The sequence below is a fragment of the Callorhinchus milii genome, unplaced genomic scaffold (genome assembly GCF_018977255.1).
Source record: "Callorhinchus milii isolate IMCB2004 unplaced genomic scaffold, IMCB_Cmil_1.0 Scaffold10, whole genome shotgun sequence".
Classification (NCBI taxonomy): Eukaryota; Metazoa; Chordata; class Chondrichthyes; order Chimaeriformes; family Callorhinchidae; genus Callorhinchus; species Callorhinchus milii.
The window spans coordinates 9,984,932-10,007,046 of record NW_024704751.1 but is presented as its reverse complement, the minus strand read 5'-3'; the positions used below and the strand labels follow the sequence as shown (position 1 = coordinate 10,007,046).

At 39.5% G+C, this 22,115-nt stretch overlaps 1 protein-coding gene and 1 non-coding gene across 2 annotated transcripts in view; one reads left to right on the top strand and one right to left on the bottom strand.

Moving 5' to 3' along the window:
• tmem132e (transmembrane protein 132E) overlaps positions 1 to 22,115 on the top strand; it is a 129,699-nt gene that overhangs the window by 84,913 nt on the left and 22,671 nt on the right. The window lies entirely within an intron of this gene.
• trnaa-ugc lies at positions 17,264 to 17,335 on the bottom strand. The gene has a single exon. It is a non-coding gene; the product is annotated as a tRNA-Ala (tRNA).

The following is a 22,115-nucleotide window of genomic DNA, read 5'->3' as shown; positions in this document are numbered from 1 at the left end:
CACATAATTTGGGAAGAACAATGTGTGCAATTCAACTCCATTTGTTGTACCATGAAATAGATTGAGTGGACATATTCAGTGCCCCAGTCCATCCTCATTAACAAAGGCACAGGAGTTTCATCATCAAGAAGGGGAAAGTCATTTTTGCAGCCTGTGAATCTCCATCAGTGTTGCACTGTAAACCTTCTGACTTACAGTAATAATCTGAAAAACACCTTGAAAGTCAGAAACACACTGGCGATCCTCTATCATTTCTATTTTCAATTCCCCACCTTCAAAAGAACACCCAAGTCTTTCATGCCATTTATATTCCTTATGATTTTTGTATTCCATTTAAATAGTCCTGTAGCTTATTATGGGCAGCCACTGCATTTTATTTCAAATTGTTATGTTATCCTCCCCACATTGACGCAGCTGAGATTGGGAATTCAGCAAAGTGAGGATTGATATGCTCTATCTCTTTGTACATCTCAGATATTGATTAACACACATTTCCAGTGTGTTTGCCAAAGGAGTCCTCAGAGGTAATTTCTGGCAATGTCGATCACTGTAGCCCTCTTACTGACAGGGAGGGCCTATACATAATCCATTTACAGGCAGTGATTGTTGTGTTAGAATTAGTTGCCTGTTCCTGCATTTGGAGGATTTTGCAGTTTTTCTTAACGTTAGCTACTCCTGTGATTCTAGGATTGATGGTATTGTATTAAATCTGTAATAGTCACATGAATATTACATCTGATTAAATATGATACAACAGTTGTTCCAAATTGCCTGCAATTAAAATGTAGAGAGTATGTGGCCCAGTAACTACTGTATAACCTTGGAGTGTTGGATCTGCAAGCAAGGAACTCTCTATTTAATTACATTTCAGATGTTAACTTCCCATTGTGCTTCTGCTGGCACCTTCACTGAGGAATAAGATTGATAACATTACTGGAGATAGTCATCAGCCGAAGAGGAACATTGTACTAAACAATGTAATATGAATGTTAGTTTTTAAGATATTCTCTTTCTTTCTGTAAGAAATGAGAAGGAATGTAAAGATTGTAACAGATTGTATTGACAATTAAAAACAAAACCCTTTAAAATTTAGAGGAGAGCAAACTCCATTCAACTGACTGAGTGAGTTAGTGGTCAAACAGCAAGACAAACTCGGTACCTTCGGTGTGTTTCTCACTCTTTCCATATCACAACAACAATAAGATTACATTTGTATAGCGCCTTTCACGTCAGGAAGACGTCCCAACCATACGTTGGGCAACAATTCTCCTTCATGACTTCTTGTGTGACCATACACCGTCACAGTACGTGACAGTAATTACCTGAGAAGTTTCAAACATTAAAGGTGCTTTACCAGCTCCTCAAACTACCTCCCTGTTTATACTTTTCCAATGTGAAGATATTGTTCTGTTATTTTTTTCCTCTGGTTATATTCCAATAAGAGCTTTTGCTAAAAAAAAACAACTCATCGTGAAGACAGTTTTCCATCAGAGTGTAAAAGGCGTATTACAGATTAGGATTTGCCAATTGAGCGGTCTCCCAAGTGACGCACGGTGTGCTTGCCTGGTTGGCGTTGTGTTCTTCAGATGTTTGACTGCGAATCAATATTTTTCAATTGTTCAATTTTGATTGTAGTATTAGAGGAGGTGGTGGGCCCCTGTAGTATTAGTAATGTGTTCTCAGTAATTAATGTCACTTCTGGCTCTTGCAGCTATTGTAACTTTTGTGAATTCTCTGGTGAACTATTAAGATTAAATGAGGTATTTAGCATTTACTGTCACACATTGGAATCCATTAGCTCTGTTTTGACTCATAGCATGACATTATTTGTTTATACCCTTTTATTCAGGCTCTTCTGCATCTGTAACATGAGATTAATGAGGCAAATATTTTCAATGTGGTTTTGTTTAACCAATATTATTAACTCTTTCAGCGTGGTTTATGCAATGGATTTGAGTTGATTTCCTTTCTCAAAACATTTAGTCCCACTGGAATTTTTTCTTTTGTGTTTAACAAATGTATATTAACAGTTTAAAAATTAAACTGATTCATCTTACTTTAAGAACAATGTTGAAATCGCTGTACTTAACTACTGCAGTGAGTGTTAATGACCTCAACAGGAAAGATGCCATAGCTGGAGCTGCATTAACATCAATCAATTTATAGTCCGCAACCACGGTGCTTCAGAGAGTCGATCCCTTCAGCTTGGTTCAGGCTTCTTATTCAGTTGGACTCAGTAACCTCGTCTCTGTTTTTCCCAAAGGAAATTGTGTCAAGATTTGCCAGCTAAATTAAAAACAAAATCACTGTTTTATATGTACATGTCTCAGCCTCGATAGATAGGACTATTTATCTTGAAGTAAGAGCAGTAGCAAAGTTAAACAGTGAGGAGACAAGTTCGAAATAGGAGCTAGACGGCACAAAATTGAGTGTGAATTATTGGTTGTGGGTGCAGCTGATGACAGAGCTCAGTTTATTGTAAGTCAGTCAATCAGTGGAGGAATCAAGAATGAGACTGCAGTTTGGCCCCACTGGGATCAGTGATTTTTCTGTAAGTCACTTTGAGAAATTTATTGAAATGGCCTTTGTATGCATTTTTATGTTGATTTGATATCTTGCCGTACAGAATTCAAATCCATTTTGAGTCATAAAAATTGCAGCACAGAAGGAGGTCATTGGATCCATTGAATTTATGCTACTGCTAACTCCTCCACAGGAAATATATCCTTTAATCCCAGTTCCTTGCCTTGCACCCTTTCCTTTGTTTCTCTTAAAATATTTATCCAATACATTATTGTTGAAACGTGACACACTCCACAGAGAACGTTATGGCACGGAAACAGGCTGTTTGGCCTACCTAGCAGTCTGTCCATATTAACGCATTTTGGTATAGCATTGGCCTTGCTTAAAGCACAGTCACACACAGTAAACCTATGCCGGACACTTCTGCCACTGGTTGACCAGATTCCTTTGTGCTCTCAGAAGAGATTCACTGGAGTATAAGCAGGGAAAAGGGGTTTTACTTATATGGAGGAACTAGAGAAATTGCAGCTGTATTCATTTGAACATGGAATGAGAGGAGACCTGACACGTTCAGGTTATGAGGGATAAACTATTAATGGTTTAGTAACTCAGAGGGCATCAATTTATTTATTAATTAAAGAGTTTGGTAGAATATTCTTTACATAAGGACTGCTTTATCTAAAGTTATGTTTTTAGTAGAATCCATAATAGCTTTTCCAAGAAAAGAAAAATATGAAAGAGTATAGGGAAAGAGCAGGGAAGTGGGGCTTAAATGAATTGCTCTTTCTGAGGGCCTATATCGGACAAAATAGATCGAATGGCTCCCTGCTGTGATGTAATATTTTATGATTATATTCCATTCTTTTATGATCAGATCCACAATACTAATGTTGTTCAGCAATTCGAAGACCTGGCTTGTGACCCTCTCAATTTTCTTTTCAACTAGTACCAAACTGCATTACTTAAGTATGATTCTCAACAATCCCGTTTGAACCAGCCAAGTTTAGTGGAGCAAGATTCCTACTGTTAGGCCTACCAGGTGTGTAGGTAATCATAGAACTCAAGCACACATGTTTGCATCCACCAATTTTCAAATCTGATCTAATGGTGACTTATGTAGGTTAGCTATTGCTGAAGGCTGTGAAAGACCAAAGGCAAAACAAGCCGTTGGAATTATCAATGCAGCCTGAATGTCACAGTTCTCATAACAAAAACATGATTAGAGCCTTTGCTTTATTGCTAAATATTTCATCTTAATTCGCGTTTAAAAGAGAAATTCAACCAGAAACAAAATCAAGAATCAACAAGAAACAGAAGGAGAATGTTTGAACACGTTGTTCTTGACTTCAGTGTTTGTGTGCTCCTACATATCACTTCTATTGACAAACAAATCTTTCCCTACTAGCGACTGTAGTGCTTGGGCTCAGTCATACAATATGTGACGATCAGCAGGCTCCATATCAATCAGGAATGATGTCATTGTAGCAAGGGCTTGATACATGAAGCATAACCCATTAGTTTATGCAATTTGTTCAAGGATGCTGGAAAGCTCTATTAAGCGATAGAGTAACGCAAGAGCACCATATCACGCTTACAGCCTGATGTTGCAGTACGACTATACATCAAGCAATCGCAGGGCATTCAAAGGTTGACTCTATAAGAATTATTTATCAATTTCGCACTTCTTTTGCTTAGATTCCTTTAGAAATTGTATCCTGAATAAGCAACTTTGAAATATTAAACTTTTGAACATCAGACTACAAGGAGATCAACAAACATTTGGTTTCACGTGATCTCTTGACATTTTCAGCTTCCCCACTCAGAACAAACAAAAAAAATGTAGTAATAAGGTTACCCTGATACTTGAGTATTTTTCATTACTGTAACATTGACCAGAACTCACTGAAAGAAATACAAATACCCATCAATTTAAGCAATATATTTTTTAAACATCTTCCAGTGAATGCCTGTCAATTCTCCATTCTATTTTCTCTCCTCTCTCATTTTCTCACTGTTTTTATATTTTACTTCTGTGGTGTGAAACTCGTTTAACCCTGCATTATGGATTCCACAGCAGCAGTGACCAGAATCAAACAACTGTACGGGTGCAATCCTTTGTATGTACGTATGGCTGCCCCAGACATTCCCCACTGTTTGCAGAAAGGCCACACAGGCCAGTGACGTGGGAGCTGAAACATTGACCTCTCTGCAGACCGTGGCCAGAAAAATGTCCCCTGGCAATTATGATCTGCCGGTGCTGAGTATTGCTGCATACAGAGGCACTCTGAAAACTCTCGGTCATGCTGTTGCATTACAGTACCTGCTGAAACAAGAACTGCAGTCAGCAGCACGAGCTCAAAATAAACCCTGATTTGATTATGTTATTTGGCTAATGTTGGTACAAATTCATAGCATTTCTACATGTAATTGGACATTAATATTCAAATAATTAGCATCATAATTCTAGTGTTTTTCTATTCACAATCTTTTGCTGCTCACATTCTAATCAATGCACGTACAAAATGCAAACCTGGAAACTGACGTGTAATTTTCCATTTCAAGATGCCAGAAGGAAATCTTTAATGTGATGATAAAGTAAAAGGAAATGGTATCGTAACGAGATTAAACTTGCTAATTTGAGCCACTTGTACATGAATAAAACAGCTGATGGAAAGTGGGGCGCTGGAATTCATCACTAAAATAAATCGTGCAAGGTCTGCAGAGAGCAAAGTAGAGAGCACCAAAAAATGGAACTGCCAGTGCCAATTTTTCTTTACTTCTAAATTTCAATAATTTAATCAGAACCATTCACATTTTTGCAAATGTCTTAAAAACAAACACAGAAGGTATCCCTTCTACAGTTATCTGGGCCAGATTTATTGTGGTTATCTGACTTCAGCAGTGTCTAAACATATAAGATCTACCTCCCTCAGGCTATTCCAATACTCCACCAAAGAGGTGCTTTTAGGCATCGGTACCCGGGGATTGTGGTGGACACCAACCTTTCCCTAGATATAGCCCTGAAGGCCTGCACGGGGCCAGGCTGGACCACAGTACACCAGGGCACTACTGATGACGGCACAGCCAGCTTGGCTCATCCGCAGCACTTAGAAGAGCAGACCAGTCGCTGGGGGCAGGAACTCTTCCCAGTCAGTTCCCACCAAAGCCCTAACGGGTAGTGTGGTCCGAGCTGGACAAGCAGTGCGAAAGCTTGCCAGACAGTATTTTGAATGGCAAGCTATGTGGTTTTAGCCGGTTAGACCCCATGCAGTTACCCCAACGCGCACGCTGGTGTCCCAGGCCATGGCTCTTGCCAACCTGTGCCTAATACTCTCCGGAATTAGATAACAGGATGTGTCCTTCTAGGGAGAGAGTGACATTCCATTCGAATAAACATCTCTTGAATTTACATGTATTGCTCGAATGTATGGAACTCGGTTGGTTTGGATACTGTTAAGCACGGTGATGGGTTTCCGCCTGTGTCAGACACCTACCTGGCTGCCCCCCCAAAAAAGGTGAATCAGCAGACGCTAATGCTTTTTGTAGCCACCAGCAGAAACATGTTGCAATCGTTGGCCTTTAATTATTGTCAGACAGTAGGGAACAGTTTGATACCTAGAACATAGTCACAATTTGCAGCTTGCAAATTTGGACACTTGTTTATTGCTTAATTTACATCCATCTGAGTGTAATGTGGGCAAACTGACACAACACTGGCAGCCTGGGCTCTGAAACAGCTATTTTTAATTGAATATATATGTCAAACAAGCCACCTGGGGAAGGTTTAATGGGAACTCCCATCACCTTCAATCTTTGACAAAGGGAATGCAATGGAGCACACTGTCTGCCTTCCTGTTTACTGGAGAATGGTGCAATGCCTTTTAAGAATACAGTTGCAAGATGAGCCTTAATGTCAGGAATCCAAGAGTAGCTGTGCCAATCTAAAATCCCATGTGAAGTTTCAGTGCAGCATTCCAGTAATGGTGAGCGTCACTAAATTAAAGGAATCTCGACTGTGAAGTAAGGGGGGCTTTCTGTGATTCAATATTCCTCGACCAGCAAGTGAGTCATTACTAAGTTAATAACAAATAGCATCAGCCATCCGAACAACGACGACGACGAGATTACATTTGTATAGAGCCTTTCACGTCGGGAAAAACACTCACAAAGTGGCAAGAATCATCTAACTGATGCAGCCACGGAACAATTTAACCAAAAATAATTTATTTAATGAAGCAGAATTACATAACTAAGCTGCAAAACAAGGTAGCATATGAGCAATATTTTTGTTTAACAACAACAACAAAATTATATTTATATAGCGCCTTTCACGTCAGGAGGACGTCCCATGGCGCTGGACAGACAGAGTTTCGGACCCGAGCTGAGGGTAGGGGTGGGGGAGGGGGGAGGGCGGCGGGAGGGAAGCGGGGAGATCGAAAGCACGGTCAAAGAGGAGGGTCTTGAGGTGGGTCTTGAAGGTGGCGAGGGAGGGGGCGAGATGGAGGGACTGCGAGGTGGAGTTCCAGAGGGTGGGTGCAGAGTGGTGGAAGGCCCACCCGCCAATAGTAGGGCAAGCGAGGCGGGGGACGTGAAGCAGGCCGGTGCCCGCTGAGCGAGCAGGATGGTAGGGGGTTAGGAGGACGGAGAGGTAGAGGGGAGCAAGACCATGGAGGGCTTTGAAGGTGAGGATCAGGATCTTGAACTGTATCCTCTGTGATGGGAAGCCAGTGGAGTCGGGGGAGGATGAGGGTGATAGGGTCGTGGAGCCCGGTGCGGGAGAGGACACGGGCTGCAGAGTTCTGGATGATCTGCAGCCTGTGGAGGGAGGAGTTCGGGAGGCCGACGAGCAGGGAGTTTGCATAGTCGAGCCTCGATGTGATGAAGGCGTGTATGATAACACCAGTAACTTGTAAAAATGTCATACAAACAGAATGTCCAGTTTAAAAGAATTAAAGTTCTTTGAAGTGAAATAAGATCCTCTCTAACCCTTTTTGTTTGCTGTTTCCAATATAAAGTACTTTATCCCCTGCCAACACGTTCTCTTCAATCAGCAATTGAGTCTGGCTTCCAAACAAAAGTACCCAGACAACACCCTACTAAGAGTACAGCAAATTCTTTTACTCTAGTAACTCAAAACCCCTTTGATGTCCTATTCTGAATGTTATGGCCGGTTTTAGATTATCACTTTGTCCCTGGAGTTAAGCCTTTCTCTGGAGGCAAAGTGTAATGTAAAACCACCATTTTCCAAGCTCCGGAGCAGCCTACACCCAATTGTCAAATCACCTGTTAGCTCCAGATGAGCTATTGAAAAGCCCACTCCAGAGGCAACAGCTGATGACTGTTTGATTGGCAGGTCAGCTGGGAGGAGGATTTTATTGGGCCCCAATATTGGTGTTCGGTTGTCAGGACCCCCCCAAAATTGGGGTTGGGTTTCCCAGTCTCCAATAGACTACTTACCACATCGAAAGGAGCAGTGTCGGCCTCTGCCCTTCTCCCTGCACGCCACAGCCCTGCTCTGCTCATTGCTTTTGAATTTTGGGACTCTAGATCTCATATTATGAGAGTGGCATTAATAATAACCTTTGAATCAAATGAGTCAAAATAAAACTAGTACACTAACAGAGCTTAATTTACAACTATAATAAGAAATAATAATACTTGCATTTGAAATAACACCTGATATAATAAGAATTGCTATTTGTCTGTGGCATTTGTTCACCGCCTTGTCATGAGTAAATAATAATTAATCAATTGACCATCATTGCAATATTAATAGGATATTTATATAGTCAATATCCTTGAGTTCTCTTTTTCTCATTTATATGTGCATCTTTGATATAAACTGAGCATATCTGCTGTGTAAAGAAAAAGCACGTTGTATAAGACTATAAATAACATGTATATGGGTATAACATATTATTGTTTTTGGAATTACCTTTAGAATAATACCCCACCCAACTTGGTTACAACAGTCAAGATTTATCAATAAATCTTGAAGCAGGTTATGAAAAATGTCCTGTATTTTAATGTAAGCCCAGTCACAAATATCCTTTAGACTATTGATTTGCAATAGTTCCAGTCTTGACTGTGGAAGTTCTGGATCATGAATCCACTGACATCACATGAATTCACAGTGCTGCTTCTACTGCTAAAGCTTTTGTTGTTATTGCCTCTGCCACTAAGGACACATTTCTTTGGGTCACAATTACAGTCATGGTACGTTAGCAACAAGAGCATAAATAGTCTACAATTTATGTGTACAGGGTCTAGTAGGTGGAGCATATCTTATGCAAGCATTTCATCCTCAAAATACGCAGTCAATTCACTTTAAAATATATTCTGTGAAGCGATTTGAGGCGTCTCAACAGCATGAGAAAGAGCGATGTCAAATACAAGGATTCTTATTATTAGTGGATTATAAAAAAAAGTGGTGCTCTATGAGTAAATTAGATGTTGAGATCTATTCACATTGAAGCTGATACCACCTCATTACTATCTACCCAAGAATGCAACCTACCAACATATTAGATAGACTATAATTAATAACAATAATAATAATAATCTTTGCATTTCATATAGTGCTTTTCACATCTTCTAGAGGTTTCAAAGCACTTCACAGAATAGACTCTCAGGTGAATTGACTGTATATTTGCGGGCGAAATAATTGAATAATTGAAGAATTACGTAGACTGCAGCAAATAAGAAGAAACTGGGCTGGTTTGAGAATTGAGATATGTGAAAGTACAGGGAAGAATTAGATTAAACTTCTGAATGCAGGATTTTAAATATTTTAATTTCACTATAAAGATCCCCTGTCATGTAGTATATTCAGTGTCAACTTTAGTGGGGAGAATATAATAATCCATACATTTGATAAAGTGCCTTTCATGTCTCAAAATGCTTCACTGGAGCACTTTTTTTATTGTTACTAGACGGTAGAGATGCGTGGCTCAATTTTGTTTGGGTGATTGTTGGCCAGGACACTGGGAGTAGCTCCTTCTCTGTCCAGATGCTGTCTAATGTTGGCTCATTGATGAAGTCTTTATTGATACTCACCATCACTAAAGTGATGTTCAGTTTAGTGAGTATTGATCAGTAATGGTGACTAATGAAGAATATCTCTTTAACATTTATAGAATCACTAAACCGCAACGTGAATTTAAACAGTGCCCTTCATGCTGGGTATTGGCTGGGAAAGTCATTGGTGACTTTAATTTATAGTACAATATTCTGCAATTAATATGGCTCATCAACATTGTAAGCAGTGTGCTGCATTCATCTGAGAACCTTACATTTCCTCTTTTTAAAGTACGTCTTTGATTATGCACTTACAAGCAATTGTTCAACAGTTTGAAAAGCAGTATTGATTTCTGTCAATCTGTGTGCTTTGCAGAAACACTGCACACTAGTATGCACTGCAGCACACACTAACATTATGAAACAACCTCTCTTGAAGGTTAGATTCATTTATTACAGCTCACTCTCCTTCCCAGGCATATTTTTTTCATATCAATTATCCCAATAGTTTAAGGGTTTGTCAAGTTCCTCACATACTGTTTACAGCAAAGTATTTGTTGTTGTTGTCTAGCATGCAAGGTTCCTTCTAACAGGGTAGTTAAGAAAGGCAGCAAAAAGCTGTACCCTCCATAGCAACCATGCAGGGGTAGAGCTTCCCAAGCCTGGAGCGCACAGTTATCCACTTGGGAAACATTTTATTAGCTTTCACACTATTCCATTTAGAATTCATTCTCCAGCAATATCACCTCACACATCACCAACACTCTTATCAGCCTGTCAATCTCCAATGCAGTTGTTCTGAACAGTTGGCAAAACTCCAGGGACATTACAACATTCCACGGGGTCAGTAAGCTTTTTGACACGTCAGCTGGTCTGCAAGTCGAAACCAACAAGGCTTCCACTTTATACGGGAACCAGCATTACAATGGGTTGCCTTATAACAGGGTTGTACTGTACGACCACTCCCTATATGTTTATCTGAAAACTAGATTCATTTGAATTTTTTGGGGATCTGGAAGTTTATATTAGGCAGATACTTCAGTAGACTTTATTGGAACACCAGCAAAACTGTTCCAGAGTTTTTATTAGCATTCCGCATGACTTCAGTAAACTTTCATCCTTCTGGCTGTCTCAGCCCTTGAATTGGTGTGAAATTAATTAGCTGGTGAAACAATGCATATCAAGAGACACACAAGGGGTCTTTCTCTCACCCAATTCCAAACACCAACTGCTGAAATGGAAGTGTAAGTGAAGCTAACAACACCATGCAAGCTGTTAATTGGAAACGTGGTAAGTGATCTAGAACAAGAGAAGAAATTATTATCAGATGAGGATCTAATGTTTTCTCATAATTTAGAGCAGAAAACATCCTTGTTTTACAACTTAAATACATTGTTCAAAGCCGAGTGATTCTCTGGAATTGGACAACAGAATCAGAAACCTGAAAAGTATAACATGGCCTGTTAAATGTAGTGGAACCATTGCCAACCTCTTACATTACCTTGACTTCATTTGTTGTTCCAGATGAATCGTCAAAAATGCATTACTTGATTTACAAGAAGCTGGATTGCAATTCTTGTAGAGTAGAATATAATAAACCTGTATATGGTGCAGCATTTCTAAATCTTATTTTTTCAACCTCAAAAGCTACCTGTTCCAAAGTTATCTCCGATCATGCCCCCAAGGCACTAATCTATCAAACAACCAATTTGACTACCTTCTCAAAACATCTAAAAATGTTGTACCTGTATTTTCTCTAGCAGTATTATACAAGCATCTTATTAAACCACATATACAGTCGGCCAATGACCAGGTTTATCTGCATTGGACTTCTCTCTACACTCCACTGCTATTCAAAGAAATAAAATGACATAGTAGCTGCCATAATAAAATTGTCTTAATTTTTTCGGTTATCAACCGCACATTTATTTAATGTATTTAAAAGGAAACTTGGTGAGGAAAAGGAGAATAGTAGGGGTGGCTGCTCGTGAGGGATATAAACACCGATGCAGACTAGTTGGGCTGAATGACCCGTTTAAGTGCAATGTCACTCTGTGTAACATCTGAGGAGTAGTTGTGCCGCCCACATACCCAAGAACACATTTCAGAGGAAGACCGACTCTCCGAGATGTTTTGCTGTTGTAAATGTTGTGACATTGGCGAATTGTCACCAGTTACCACATATCTGTTGGCCATGATGTCCCAATTTATTGTGACCGGCAAGGGAAAGGGTGAAAGAAGAAGAACGGTTCAACACAAAAGACATTTCTATTCCCAAAGGAATGATGGGTGCCAGGGTGTGAGCTGTATGTTTCACTCTGAAGAATGTAGATGACCTGTCCACTAGACAGGCAATCTTATCTTTTCTTCACTCTCGACCTCATCCACACACCATAAGAGACTGACCAATTAGGGCATAAAGAAAAAATGAAGCAATCTTTGTTAGAACACGTTGGATAAAATGAAAGTCATCTTCACAGGATGGATGTGAGCAATACTCTTTGTAAAGGAGTATAGGAATCTCAAAACCTGGTTCAAGGTGGCCTCACGTAGTGCCCTTGATAAGCAGATTTCCTACCTGTTGAATGATACCAATAGCAAATGTAATGAGCCTGTTTTAAGGTATAACTCCACTACAAAATCTCCATTACAAAAAGTGTGTGGGACTTCCAGAACAACTTTATGGAAATACAAGGAAGAGAAGAGCCTTTCAGATATCTTTGTACTGTGTAATAGTTGCTAACTCCTCAAGCCTATGCAGAACCTTAGCTTTTTTAACCTTCAGTTCTCCTTTGAACCTCGCATTTAGGGTCTGGGAAAGCCCACCTCCATCAGCGCCCCCACCTTCATCCCCACATTGAACCCCTCATCCAGTGTCTGTTATCTCCAGACTTGACTTTCTCAATGCCGTGTTTGCCAGCCTCACCAGCTCCACACTAAAGATTAGACGTATCCAGAATTTCACAGCCTTTTTGGCAATTGCAATAGTCCAGTTCCTGAGCCTAACTTGCCTCCAGTTGTCCAAGCCACTGCTGATGACATACCCCGGGGCCAGCCTGGCTCCTTAGCCAAAACCTGGAGTGGCACACCAGTCATGGGGGGAGGAGGGGGGGGGTAGAAATGGGGATTCTTCACACTCAACTACTTCAAGCTTTCAAGACAAAGCCCCAATTTGGACAGACGGGGGGAAGCTTGCCAAACACTTCTCACAATGGCAAGCTGTGTGGTTTTAGTTGGTTACTTTCTAGCAGTACTCAAGTCTTGGCTTTTATCAATCTTTGCCTTTGCCTTCTGAAATTAGATAAGCAAGTTGCAACCCTCTGGGGAAAGAGTGCACATTGCAAATTATGTGACAACAGTCTATATGATACCAAGGAATAATCATAGATTGGAGGAACACAGATAGAGACCTCAAACAGGTTTCATAATCTGAATTCCCAAGTACAGAACCAGTGGGGTACATTATCACAACTCTTTGATCCGGTACCTTGCTTTTTGTGGTGGTTTATGTCACGCACAAAGTGTTTCCTTCTTATCCCAATCCAGGAATAGCAGACAACTCTCCATTACTGCTGATATTGTCCTTGACCAAATGTATGTGTAGCGTTCAACCACTGAGCTGCCATAAACTGAATCATGGTTAATGTTTAATCAAAATCTATTCATCTCATTCTTTTCATTTTTAATTTAACTTAAAATATATTGTGGCCAGAGGAGTTTTAAAAGAGCCTTTTTTCTCTAGATAACAGATTTTCTGGATATATTTATTTCTTCAGCTGTAAGATTAAAATTTTATTCGTAGCTAGCACAGTTTGATGATGACAGTTATTATTTCTTGAGGTCATCCTGCCATGCAGAAAAGAAGCTGAAAGATGCCCTTTCCCACAACTTTAATGCAGACATGATCGCTCGCTTTTATAAAGTGCCACTGCTTTTATAAAATAATCGGCTAGTTATACTGGGGCTGACAGCTGAATGGGTCGGAGGAAGTCACAAATAAGAGGCTTGAGAGTGCTTTTTAATTAGTTGTTATCCTGCACCAATTTTTACGATAACCTGAAGAGGAGACAGAATGAAAATAGGAAGTGGGACCTGCATCTGAAAAAGCTGTCTGTGAAATGTACTGAGACCTGAAGGAATCATATAAAACATTGGAATCATGTGAAACAATTGAAGTATTAGTGATGTGGGACCGTATCCAGAGCAAAAAAAAGAGCCTGGAATCACCTTGATTGGCTTGCGGAGAGGCAGTCACCTGCTGCTCGACCATCTGTTCTTCGGCAGGGCTTGGGGGACAGATCAGTCACTGGGAGCAGGGATTTGTCCCACACCTCTTCTGATAACTCTGCAAGCCAAAGCCCTAACGAGTAGGATGGCTTGAGCTGGACAAGCAGTGGGAAGCTTGCCAGTTCTCAGTGCGGTTTTAGCTGGTTAAACTCCAGCAGTATCCCATTACACACTCTGGGGTTCTTAAGCCTTGGCTCTTGCCAACCTTTGCCTAATACTTTCTTGAATTAGGTAAGTCAGTGCCTCCCTTATGGGAGAAGGTGTGCATTCCATTCCAGACGGAGGGAACTCTCCGTGTGTAGCTGGCAAACACATATGAACCCTGTGTGGTGAGTTGGATTTCTGTCTTAGCTCTACCTTCCATTCTGTCTCAGTGTTCTTCAAGGAAAAACATTGAAAAAGATTGGAAGCAGTAAGTGAAAAAAATTATTCTTTCAAATTTGAACAGACAGAATAGTTGGTTCAAAGTGATTACTGATTTGTAGAAATTACAAAGTCTTTCATTGTGGTGCCAACAATTTCAGCAATATTTGACTCTGTTGTGAATCAATTCACTCCACAGTTTGGAGAAAAGGTGGGCTAGGTATGTTGTTGCTTGGTAATTCAAATGTTATTTGAGCTGTCTTCTTTGATGATACTCTTGACCAATAAGATGAGTTAATTACCTTTAATTCCAGCTGACTGCAATTGCTATAAAATGATCAATGAGCCCTTGAATCCTAATTGACAGTAAAGCAGGTTGGAAGTAATTAAGCATATATAAGGATCTTGGGACTGTTTCTGATGGAAAGGAATAGTAAGTCTCTTCATCAGGAGAACAATCTGCCATTTTACAGCTTCCCTGCAATGTTCTTCACATAGATCAGAAAATATTATATGCAATCAGCTACTGATTTTAAGATCCTCTAAGATGGCACAATTCATAGTGTCTTTAAACTTATCTTGACTACTCGTTTACATTTCATCTGCCATTTCGTTCCCCACAGAAAATTCTGTGAAGCACTTTGAGAACTTGACAACGTGATATGGTGCTGTATCAAATGCAAGGATTGTTATTTCACATTCAACTATTAAGAATAAAGGTTTAATTCTGAGAGTGTTTAAAATATCTATAGAAGAATTATGTAATCAGCGGTTTTGAATCATCGAATGTTACAGTACAGAAACAATCCATTTAGCCCATCAAGTCTGTGTTGGTGTTTTTCTCCATATTAGCCAATCAAATACAGTTTTTCTGCTGATGAGGCACAAATCTTAATATTCATCCACTTCAAGCATCTATCTAATTCCCTTTTTAAACCATTCCGGATTCTGCTTCAACTATGACTTGTGGCAGAGGATTCCATGTTCCAACCAAATTTTTACTCCCTTGTTGATACGCTTTGTCCATGAATACACAGTCAATTCACTTTACAGTATATTCTGTGAAGCTCGTTGAGACATCTCAAAGACGTGATAAGGTGCTGTATCAAATACAAGGATTATTATTAAAAGAAAAACGGGTATTTCACACATTGAAAATGAATAGAATAGTTATAATGCATATTGGGACTGGAACATATAAAATGGTATTCACTAAATAACCAAAGCTGACTACAAGACAGAGGAACACAGCAACACGTACAGCCACCGACATAAGCTAAAGACATTGATAAAGTGCAAAGATAATTGTGCACCAATGACATAGCCCAATGACAAATAAAATGTGAACTAAAGAACACAAGGAAATAAACCAATTAAAAATTTACTGACTGCGCATTAGACTGCAGAGGTTGGCAGATGGTTGCAATTAAAGGTAATGGATTTATGATTCCAGAGTTACACAGTTACAGGAACATATTTATATATGTTGTGACTTCAAAGAATAAAACCTCCAAGGTTATTTTTTTGAGAAAATGCAGTGTGATGCAGTACGCCTGTGATATACTGTACAAGCAGGTTATTTTGGTGTTCCGTAAAGAAGTCTTGATTACTGAGCACTGGTGTAGGAGCAAATGCATACTTGACTAATTACTAGTTTTATTAAAAGCCTGAACGTCAACATTTTCATAGATTTCTATATAGTCGATGCCAAATTGTTGACAAAATAAATTAAATATTAGCCCCCATCCTAATAACATAAACCAGTTCAGCATTATTAAAATTTTAATTTATTCTATCCCTCATCCTAAAAATAATTTTAAAATTCTGTGCTTTTGATGTAGTGCCTTTCACATGGGGAATACATCTCACAGCTCTTTGCAGGATTTACTGTGTATTTTGTGGGTAAAATGCAGCAGCCAATTTTGTGAATGCGATCTAGATTGCAACCACTTTATAACCAAATTTGTGCCACGCAGAGCGTTATAACAGGACTGAGTGGTATTCTAGAGTTAGGAGAAACTAAATGGGCAGTGGAAGTCATGAGTTTCCTTTGGACGACCAGTTTCCCATGGAAACTGAGTAATATGATTGCAGTGTCAGGATTATAACATTTCATCATAAATCACAATGATTGGATTGTGAAAACGTTATGAGCTAGAGCTGGCCCTCAATTCCGTCTTTGAATCGGATTCTTGCTTACATACTGCTATATAAGTTTTAAACAGGATACTGAGTCAGAAGATTGGAGTTTTCATATTTTTTGTAGGTTGGTCATATAATTGGATATGATATTTACCCCTTGGGCAGATTTTCGCTTAATGAACAAGTCCAGTTGCTGACAAGCATGTATCCGAGATATAAATTAAAATCTATGACCATTACAAATTAAATAATATATAAAATAAATAATATGATGAAAATTGTCATGTTACTGATTTATTGATTTCAGACAGGAGGTGGATTGGTGTCTTTTACATCATAGTTGACATGGTGCAACGAGATTTTATCTGTGGCTGTGAGAATATTTGTGGAGTACTGCATATTTTCATTATAACTCATTGGATGCATTGTTGACAGTGGTTGTAATTCAAGTGTATAACAAATCGTATCACTGTTGATACCAAAGCTCCTCACACCATCTCCTGCCCTAAGTCATTCTTTCTCAGAATGTTAAAACTGTACAACTCCTTATCTATCTATTTTACCTCCATTTTGTAATTAACAAGCCTTAAACCTTGGAGCACTGATAATATATATTTTGATGTCAGGCCACAATCTTTCTCTGTGATAGCCTTTTGGACTTTCAAGCAGAGGAATAGATGTAATAATAATAATAATAATCCTTGCATTTGATATAGCGCTTTTCACGTCTTCTTGACGTCCCAAAGCGCTTCACAGAATGGACTGTAAAGTGAATTGACCATATATTTGTGTGCGAACGCGGAAGCCAATTGCGCACAGTAGCGTCCCCACAAACAGTTGTGGATTGAATTGACCAATTTATTATTGGTTTCTTTTTTTGAGGGATTATTATCAGGCGTGTGGAGTAAGGAAACTTTTGGTTTCCAAGGTTTTGCCCTGCCGGGAATCGAACCCAGGTCTCTCGCTTGCAAAGCGAGTGCTCTCACCACTGAGCTACAGGACTCCCGAGTTGCATTGCTTTTGCAGTGCCCAGTTTTCGGGGTAGCCTAAAGTTCAGCAATCGGTGCCAATGATATCACAAAGCGGGTGTAATAATTTAATGTGACACAATCATTGGGAAATAGTTAAAAATAATAATTTAGTCGCTTTGCTTTATGAAAGGTCTATATGTTTTATTTTGCAGTTTTTCATGGTTTGTATTGAGCAGAGAATAGTGGATACCTGGAAATTTATTCAACTTTTAGCTTGTACTGCTGTGAGCTGTCAGCCAATCCACATGGTGCAGGATGACATTGGCAACATGGCATTACTGGCGTGTCACAGTAATAAAAGGGTATCATGGCATGTCAGAGTACACTCGGCTGCTCTCCTTTAATGACCATTTTCTTCAAATCTTCTGTTTTGTTTTTCTTCCTCCGCTGGCCTTATTTTTCATGGTCTAGATTTCTTCCCCTTTTTAGGATTTTTCGTTTTGTCTTTTTTCGCTTCTTGTTTGTCAAACTGTCAAGAAAGCGGTCTAGTCTCCTGTAACCAAAATACAGAGAAACCACCGCTAATTTGCATCGAGGATCTTGTGAAGTTGGAGCCCCAGTGTTGGCAAAAGAATTTAGTTGTACGCATGTATGTGGTATATCCCGATGCACCTGTGCTCAAATTGGTTAAATTCATCTATTACAACAACAACAACTTGCATTTATATAGCACCCCTCACCCAGGGTAGCATCCCAGAGGATTTACAAAATACAACTTGAATTTTTATAGCACCTTTAAACATTGGATAACATTAATTATTACCTAAATTATAAACCGATTCCAGCGTCTGCTAATTTAGAGGACACTTCCCCATGGACTTTGAGCTCATAATCTAGTGCAGTGTTGGGAAGCGCTGCATTGTTCAAGGTGCCATCCTTCAATGAGGTGTAAAACCAAAGTCCCTTCTGCCTGTAGACATTATAGATTCCATAGCATCATTCGAAAAGAGATGCAGTTACTCCTGATGTCTTGGCAAACACCTTCCCAGTAAATTTGGTCATTCTTTTCTCGGCTGTTTGTGGGATATTGCTCTGTGCAAATTGGTTATCGCCTTTGCCTACGACTACACAGTCACTACACTTAAAATCCTGCAAAGTGGTTTGAGATGTTCTGATGACTTGAAACTTTGTGTGCCTTTGTAGGTGTGAATTTGCACTGTGTCTTTTGCAAGGCTTATTATTTAACCCTCTTATTGAAATTGCTGCCTTGGAATCACTTCTGGTTGTTTATCGTTCTTTAACATAACAAATTTTCTTTTACACAGTCTTGCTTCCCCTCACGCCCCCCCCCCCCCCCCAATTTCTAACCACTCAAAACTAAGACTTACAAAGCAGTGTTGCACACATTGTAGTAGTCAAAAATCCACCCAATCAAACTAAACCAGTCCAGGAACTGCAGCTGGTTACCCGGTTGACGGTCAAATACTTGGTCCCGTGGGCTGTTTGCTCACTATTTTAAATCAATCACTTTGTAAATCTTGTAATATGTTTGGAAATGGAGAACTGCTGAAGTGCTTTGCATTCCGCATCAGAAGCTTTTAGTTAAGAGCGATGGGTTGGAAATATCATTGAGTCTGAATGGAGGAAGTTCAATTAACCAGCATGAGTTGGACTGACACAATCTATGAAATACCCAGGGTTAATTACTATCTCTCTGCTGGCATTATTTCAATTGCACTGCCCACTCACTAACAACTTCCAGTTTCTCCAATAATATCCATTTAAACGTTTAATTGACTACGGGTATCAAAGTAAATATTTCTTGCTCGCTCATCAATTAGTTACTGGGGAACTAATTATTTTCCATGGATAGAACATGCAAGCATTTGGATCCTGTCACTTTATCAGTGCACTGGAGCTTTAACACGGACCAGGGTTGGTAGGACACAGGGTCAGGTCTCAGTTTCCCCTACCCAGAGACTTCTGAATCGTAAGCTGGGGTAGCCTGGCGTCCCCTGAACAGAATGGAAAGAAACAAAGAGGACACACTACCATGGTCATTCTCTCATCTGTATCCTGATAACAAGTTACGGAACTAAATATGAGAGAATTTAGAGGCTGTGTTTGTAAATTAGTTGCCATGTAGGCAATAATAAAATTGGTCACTTCAATCCACGACTGTTTGTGGGACGCTGTTGTGCACAATTGGTTGCCACGTTTCACCCATAAAATATACAGTCAATTCACTTTACATATATTCTGTGAAGCGCTTTGAGAAGTCTCGAAGACATGATAAGGTGCTATATCAAATGCAAGGATCATTATTATTATGTAATTTGCAGATGTCTATTTCAATGGGCTGATCTATTGACCTCCCACATCATAATAATATACCAAACTTACATGTACATGGAGCATCAATCCCTAAATATTGGATCCTTTCAGTTATTAGAGAAAATATTTATTCACGTATTCAAGGTCCTAAAAGATACAGATACATTGGACTCTAATGACTCAGTCAAATAAATGTTAGACCATAGGGCACAGACTCAAACTCTGAAGAAGGTTTGTGAACAGATAATTCAAATTTAATTAATTTGCAGTGTGTGCTGAATATGTGGAATAGATTAGCTAGGGAAGTAGTGCTGCCAGATGGTGTCAGCAAATTCAAGAAGAAACTGGATAACTATTCAGCAAAGAAATCAATGGAGCCAGAGTATGAGACGGAGTAGTGTAGATTTTTATTAACTTTGGGACAGGAAAAACAATTGTCTTTTCTGCTCCTGTACAGCCTTGGTTTCTGCTGACTCTGATTACATTCCACTTGTAACCTGTGTTGGGTTACAGTACAGCTCGGTAACTGATGGCTAGAGGTCATTTTTCCTGCACCAGAGATTCTTTTGTTCCACACGACACACGATCACGTTGTGTTGTATATTCCACTGGCAGTTAGCTTACAAGTCTGCACTGATCATAGCTCAGTTACCCAGATCAGGGCAGGTCATGGGAATTGTATATTTACAGCAGAAGAAACAGCGACTGAAAACAGCTTCAGACAATAACAGGGCGAAGAATCAATGGATCTACTGCATCCCTATTGTTCTTGGTTTTTTTTTGATAATGTATTTTTGTTAAGAGTAAAGGAGTCCCAGTGCTTGGTGCAGACTCCTGAGTAAAAGAACCTCCTTTTTCCTAAATACTGATGCACTTTGCATTTTTCAAATCAACTTCAACAGAATTTGTAAGAGATTTGAAACGGAAGAGTCTATAAGCAAAGCGAATAGGATGTTAGGTACGCTACCAAATTATGTGAGTTAATTCCATCCATGAAGTACATGTGCCGCCTGGTTTTACTTCCAATATATAGTTCTTTGCATTTTTCTGTGTTGAGTTTCATTTTTCCACTGAATAGCTCAGGTACCTACCCTGTCAGGACCTCCTTGTAAGAAGTTTCCCTCCATTGTTTCCTTCCCTTTGGTTGGTTTACATCCATGCCTTACCCTTAATACCCACTGGCAGCAGTTTGTACAAGAGTCTCTTTCTGACCAAGGAAGTGCACTGCATAATATGGCTTCCCACGCTCTATTTGGTAAGTTTGCTCCTCAAAAATGTCCAGTAATTTTGGCAGGTTATGTGTTAGCTGTCTACTGTAGGTTATGTTGGCCTCAGGTGTACTCCCTTCAGTAGGTTCTATGCCTAGACACCAATGTGTGCTCAATGATATGTGAATATATTGCTTTACTGATCTTGTCCGGCAATAGAACGTCTTTATTACAGTTTGAATGAAAACAAATGAAGCCAACAAATCAAAAATAGCATTGCAGAATGTGATGCTCTGGCAGTTTTTCGAAGCTGTAATCATCCTTTCCAAAAACACCCTGAATAACATTCAGGCTCCTTGCCCTGCTATTCAAAACATTCTGTAATTGAAACTTTTTTTTAGATCAGTGAAGATGGAATAAATATCTTAATCAGTCATAATTAAGTTTTTTTTAAAAAATGGAATCTTGCTAATTTAAAGAATGTGAATGAGGAATTGACTATATTAAAAAGAGCACAGAAATATATCCCATAAATAACATTCTAGTTTTGTACGTAATGAATTAAATACAGTAGTAACCACTTTTCAATATGCATTTCAGCTTTCCATAGCCTGATAATTAATACTTGACAATTAGCCGTTCATACTGCAGCACTGCTTCCTTTTACTCCTGCTTTCTTTTGAAGAACCATTTTAATCTTGCATCATGCGGAGCTTCTGTTTTATTCAAGCTGTGTTTCATAAACTTTCCTCTGAAGATTTCAACCATACAGCAGATTCCTATATAATTCACATGCTGCGGTAATTCACCCAACTACCCTGGCTGCTCACTCAGCTCAGCAAACACCAGCCTGCTTTATGTCCCTCGCCCAATGTTCCCTACTCTTAGTGGTGGGGGTGAGAGCGAGCTTTCAATACTGTGCACCCGCTCTCTGCAACTTCATCTCGGATGCCCCCTCCCTCCCAAAAACCTGCCTGAAAAATCTACCTTCTTGACCGACCGCACTTACGTTCATTTTCTCTTGCTACCACCCCACCCCCCCTCCACCCCCCACCTCGCCCAGCTTGGGTGGGCAGGCAGCTCTGTGAAGCGCTTTGTGTAAATATAAATCGTTGGTTGTTGCAGTTAATATGATTTTTATTGGAGAATGAAAATGATGCAACATTTCGTCTCTAATCAAAATTTATGTTGGGGAGAGCAGCACAATGAAGCATGTTTTTGCCTCCGTTGTCTATTTTTTTAAAAAAATGCTATTTGCAAACTGATGTAT